Genomic DNA, 6,000 nt, shown 5'->3' with positions numbered 1-6,000 from the left:
ACCTGAATAGTTGCAGAGAAAGCATTTAATAAAATACAACACCCTTTCATGATGAAAGCTCTAAGTAAATTGGGTATAGAAGGAATATTCCTCAACACAATCATGGTGATTTATGACAAACCCACGGCCAGCATCCTATTGAATGGGGAAAAGTTGGAAGCATTCCCAATGAGATCTGGTATCAGACAAGGATATCCACTCTCACAACTGCTATTCAATGTAGTCCTGGAAGTTTTAGTCAGAGCCATTAGGCAAGAAAAAGAAGTCAAAGGAATACAAATTGGGCAGGAGGAAGTCAAACTATCCCTATTTGCAGATGACATAATTATATAGGAGATGCACTGTTGATAGGAATGTGGTAAAGCCACTACCACTATGGAAGACAGTATGGAGATACCTCAGCAATCTAAATATAGATTTATCATATACCCACCCATCCCACTACTGGGAATTTACCCAATGGGAAAGAAATCAGTAAACAAAAGAGATATGTGCACTCCCATGCTTATTGCAGCTCAATTCACAATAGCTAAAACATGGAATCGACCTAAATGCCCATCAATCAAAGACTGAATAAAGACATTATGGGATATGTGCACTATGGAATACTACACAGTGGTAAAAAATATGAAATCCAGTCATTTGCAACAAAATGTATGAGTATGGAAAACATCAGACTTAGCAAAATAAGCCAGTCCGAAAGGGACAAATACCATATGTTCTCCCTGATCTGTGAGAACTGATAGAGCACCTAAAAGGAAATCTCTAGAAGTGAAATTAAGACTTCGAGAAGGGATGACTTGAGCTTCCCATGTCTTGAATGTCAAGGAACTGTTTCAATTTTTTTTTTTTAATTTATTTTCTTCATACTATTTACTAAGCTCTTTACTTAACATAGAGTTAATCATATGTGTATAAAGTCAATTAAATATGGATCTCATTAGCAAGTAAGAGTGGCAATAAGAGAGGGAGGAGGAAATTTGTGACTGTAAAGCTGTATAGTTCTGCATACATTCCTATGGACTTACTTCTAAAGATACAGTTAAAAAACTTGTCATGGGACCCCAAATCCCATTAAGCTGGGTTGTAAAATTGCCATCTTAAGTGTTAAAGTGAACTTAAAAATAGGATTAAATGTTAAAGGGATCATATAAATATGATAAAGTGTCTGGTAATAACAGATAGAATTAAAAAAGAGAATGTTCCAACTTGGAAGCACTCCACACAGCAGACTCATAGGATGACAGTAACTTTAAGTAACACTCAGGCCTCAGATTCAGCCTTTAAGTCTTCCTGGTCTGGTGGAAAAGTCCATAAGAGCATTTCAGGAATGGAAAGCTATAAAACTTGGCAAAAATGTTCTACATAAAGGATCTCTGTGAGTGAGATCCTAGTGGGAAAAAACTGGCAATCAAAGAAGGATGCACTTTTCTCTAAAGGGAGAAGAAAACTTCCGCTTTGCTTATGGTGTTGTCTAAATACTCATAGAATTTGTGGACTCAAAGGCTTCTATAGCCTTTGCATCTCATTTCAAGAGCCTCAGGCGATCACTGACATCATATATAACAGTGTTAATTATTAAATTGAAAACAGAAATCACTGTGCCCTAACTCCCCATACAGGACCTCTGTCCTCAATGAGTTGTATTACACGAGTTAACTGTAAAACTAGTTCTCAAACAGCTTTTTGTGTGTGTGTGTGCAATTATTTAAATATTTACTTAACTTAGAGTTGGTCTTCTGTGTACAAAATTAATTAAAAATGAATCTTAATGGGAAATGGAAAGGAGTGAGGGGAGAGGGAAGAGGAGGAGGGGCAGGAGTGCAGGTGGGAGGGCAGGTATGGTGTTGAAGAATCACTATATTTCTAATGGTGTACTTATGAACTTTGTATTCCTTAAAAAATAAATAAGTTAACAAAAAAGGACAGGATTTCAATCTTTTTTATGGTTGAATAGTATTCTATGCCATATACATTCATATACAACAATTTCTTATCCAATCATCAGTTGGTGGACATCTGGGTTGATTCCATATCTTAGCTTTGTGAATTGAGCTGCAATGAACATGGGGTACAGATAAATTATTTTCTATGCTGATATTTTATTTTGTTAAATTCCCAGGAGTGAGATTGTTGTGTCATATGATAGATATTTTTTTTAGTTCTTTGAGGTATTCCCAAACTGTCTTCTGCAATGGCTTTACTTTAGTAAAAGATGAAAGATTTATATGATCTGAAGACAAACCAGAGTATCTCTGCAATGGCTTTACTAGTTCATATTCCCACCAACCGTGGATTAGGGTACTTTCCCCCCACAACCTAGCCAGCATTTTTTTTTTTTGCTTTCAAACTTTTATTTAATGAATATAAGTTTCCTAAGTACAGCTTACAGATTACAATGGCTTCCCCCCAATAACGTCCCTCCCACCCGCAACACTCCCCTTTCCCACTCCCTCTCCCCTTCCATTCACATCAAGATTCATTTTCAATTCTCTTTATATACAGAAGATCAGTTTAGCATACATTAAGTAAAGATTTCAACACTTTGCACCCACACAGAAACATAAAGTGAAAAATACTGTTTGAGTACTAGTTATAGCATTAAATCTCAATGTACAGCACACTAAGGACAGAGATCCTACATGAGGAGTAAGTGCACAGTGACTCCTGTTGTTGACTTAACAAATTGACACTCTTGTTATGGCCTCAGTAATCACCCTAGGCTCTTGTCATGAGCTGCCAAGGCTATGGAAGCCCCCTGAGTTCACTGACTCTGATCATATTTAGACAAGGCCATGGTCAAAGTGGAAGTTCTCTCCTCCCTTCAGAGAAAGGTACCTCCTTCTTTGATGACAAATTCTTTCCACTGGGATCTCACAGGTGGAGATCTTTCATTTAGGTTTTTTTTTTTCCCCAGAGTGTCTTGGCTTTCCATGCCTGAAATAGTCTCATGGGCTTTTCAGCCGGATCTGCATGCCTTAAGGGCTGATTCTGAGGCCAGAGTGCTGTTTAGGACATCTGCCATTCTATGGGTCTGCTGTGTATCTCACTTCCCATGTGGATCATTCTCTCCCTTTTTATTCTATCAGCTAGTATTTGCAGGCACTATTTTTGTTTATGTGATCCCTTTGGTCCTTAGTCCTATCATTATGATCAATTGTGAACAGAAATTGATCACTGGGACTAGTGAGATGGCATTGGTACATGCCACCTAGATGGGATTGAATTGGAATCCCCTGGTGTGTTTCTAACTCCACCGTTTGAGGTAAGTCAGCTTGAGCATGTCCCGAATTGCACATCTCTTCCCTCTCTTATTCCCACTCTTATATTTAACAGTGATCACTTTTCAGTTAAGTTTCAGCACTTAAGAAGAACTGTGTATTGATTACAGTATTCAACCAAAGGTATTAAGTAGAACAAACAAAAAAGATACTAAGAGGGATAACATATCAAGTTGCTCATCAACAGTCAGGGTGAGGGATGATCAAGTCACCATTTCTCATAGTGTTCATTTCACTTTAACAGGTTTCCTTTTTGGTGCTCAGTTAGTTGTCACCTATCAAGGAGAACAAGTGGAATTTGTCCCTTTGGGATTGGCTTATTACACTCAGCATAATGTTTTCCAAATTCCTAACAGATATCACTTTTCAGTTAAAATTTAAACACTTAAGAATAATTGTGTGTTAATTACAGAGTTCAACCAATGGTACTAGAACAAAAAAAAAATACTAAAATGGATAAAGTATTACATTGTACGTCAACCATCAGGACAAGAGCTGATCAAGTCACTGTTTCTCATAGTGTCCATTTCATTTCAACAAGTTTCCCCCTTGGTGCACAGTTAGTAGTCGCCGATCAGGGAGAACATATGATATTTGCCCCTTTGGGACTGGCTCAATTCACTCAGCATGATGTTTTCCAAATTCCTCCATCTTGTTGAAAATGTCCAGGTTTTGTTGTTTTTGACTGCTGTATAGTATTCTATAGAGTACATGTCCCATAATTTCTTTATCCAGTCTACTGTTGATGGGCATTTGGGTTGGTTCCAGGTCTTAGCTATTGTGAATTAAGCTGCAATAAACATTAATGTGCAACCAGCTTTTTTTTTTGCCAATTTAATTTACTTTGGGAAAATTCCAAGGAGTGGGATGGCTGGGTCGAACTGTAGGGTTATCTTCAGGTTTCTGAGGAATCTCCAGACTGACTTCCATAGTGGCTTGACCAGTTTGCATTACCACCAACAGTGGGTTAGTGTCACTTTTTCCCCACATCCTCTCCAGCATCTATTGTTGGTAGATTTCTGAATGTGAGCCATTCTCGATGGGGTGAGGTGAAACCTCATTGTGGTTTTGATTTGCATTTCCCTGATTGCTAGTGACCTTGAACATTTTTTCATGTGTCTGTTGGCCATTTGTATTTCCTCTTTTGAAAAATGTCTATTGAGGTCCTTGGCCCATCTCCTAAGTGGGTTGTTGGTTTTGTTTTTGTGGAGTTTCTTGATCTCTTTGTAGATTCTGGTTATTAACCCTTTATCTGTTGCATAGTTTGCAAATATTTTTTCCCATTCTGTCGGTTGTCTCTTCACTTTCCTGTTTCTTTTGCAGTACAGAAACTTCTCAATTTGATGCAATCCCCATAGTTGATTTTGGCTCTGACTGCCTGTGCTTCTGGGGTGTTTTCCAAGAAGTCATTGCCCGTACCTATATCTTGCAGGGTTTCTCCAATGCTCTCTAATCATTTGATGGTGTTGGGTCGTAGATTTAAGTCTTTAATCCATTTTGAGTGAATTTTTGTGTAAGGTGAAAGGTGGGGGTCTTGCTTCATGATTCTGCATGTGGAAATCCTATTTTCCTAGCACCATTTATTGAATAGACTGTCCTTATTCCAGGGATTGGTTTTGGATCCCTGATCAAATATGAGTTGGCTGTAGATGTTTGGATTGTTTTCTGGTGTTTCAATTCTGTTCCATTGGTCTATCCATCTGTTTCTGTACCAGTACCATGCTGTTTTGATTACAACTGCCCTGTAGTATGTCCTGAAATCTGGTATTGTGATGCCTCTGGCTTTGCTTTTGTTGTACAAGATTGCTTTAGCTATTCGAGGTCTCTTGTGCCTCCATGTAAATTTCAGCACCATTTTTTCCAGATCTGAGAAGAAGGTCTTCAGTATCTTCATTGGTATCACATTGAATCTATAAATTGCTTTTGGGAGAATGGACATTTTGATGATATTGATTCTTCCAATCCATGAGCATGGCAGATTTTTCCATTTCTTGGTATCCTCTTCTATTTCTTTCTTTAAGGTTTTGTAATTTTCATCGTAGAGATCCTTAACGTCCTTGGTTAAGTTTATTCCAAGGTATTTGATTGTTTTGTAGCTATTGTGAATGGCATTGATCTTAGAAGTTCTTCCTCTGCTGTGGCATTGTCTGTGTATACAAAGGCTGTTGATTTTTGTGCATTGATTTTATACCCTGCTACTTTGCCAAAATCTTCTTTGAGTTCCAATAGTCTCTTAGTAGAGTTCTCTGGGTCCCCTAAATAAAGAATCCTATCATCTGCAAAGAGGGATAGTTTGAGTTCTTCCTTCCCAATTTGTATCCCTTTAATTTCTTTTTCTTGCCTAATAGCTCTGGCTAGAACTTCCAGAACTATATTGAATAGCAGTGGTGAGAGTGGGCATCCCTGTCTGGTATCAGATCTCAGTGGAAATGCTTCCAACTTTTCCGCATTCAATAGGATGTTGGCTGTGGGTTTTTCATTGATTGCTTTGATTGTATTGAGGAACGTTCCTTCCAAACCCAGTTTGCTTAGAGTTTTCATCATGAAATGGTGTTGTATTTTATCAAATGCTTTCTCAGCGTCTATTGAGATAATCATATGGTTTTTCTTCTGCAGTCTGTTAATGTGGTGTATCACATTGATTGTTTTGCACACATTAAACCATTCCTGCATACCAGGGATAAATCCCACTTGGTCTGGGTGGATGATCTTTCTGATG

This window comes from Oryctolagus cuniculus, chromosome 4, assembly GCF_964237555.1.
Source record: "Oryctolagus cuniculus chromosome 4, mOryCun1.1, whole genome shotgun sequence".
Taxonomy (NCBI): domain Eukaryota; kingdom Metazoa; phylum Chordata; class Mammalia; order Lagomorpha; family Leporidae; genus Oryctolagus; species Oryctolagus cuniculus.
This window is presented reverse-complemented; position numbering follows the sequence as displayed.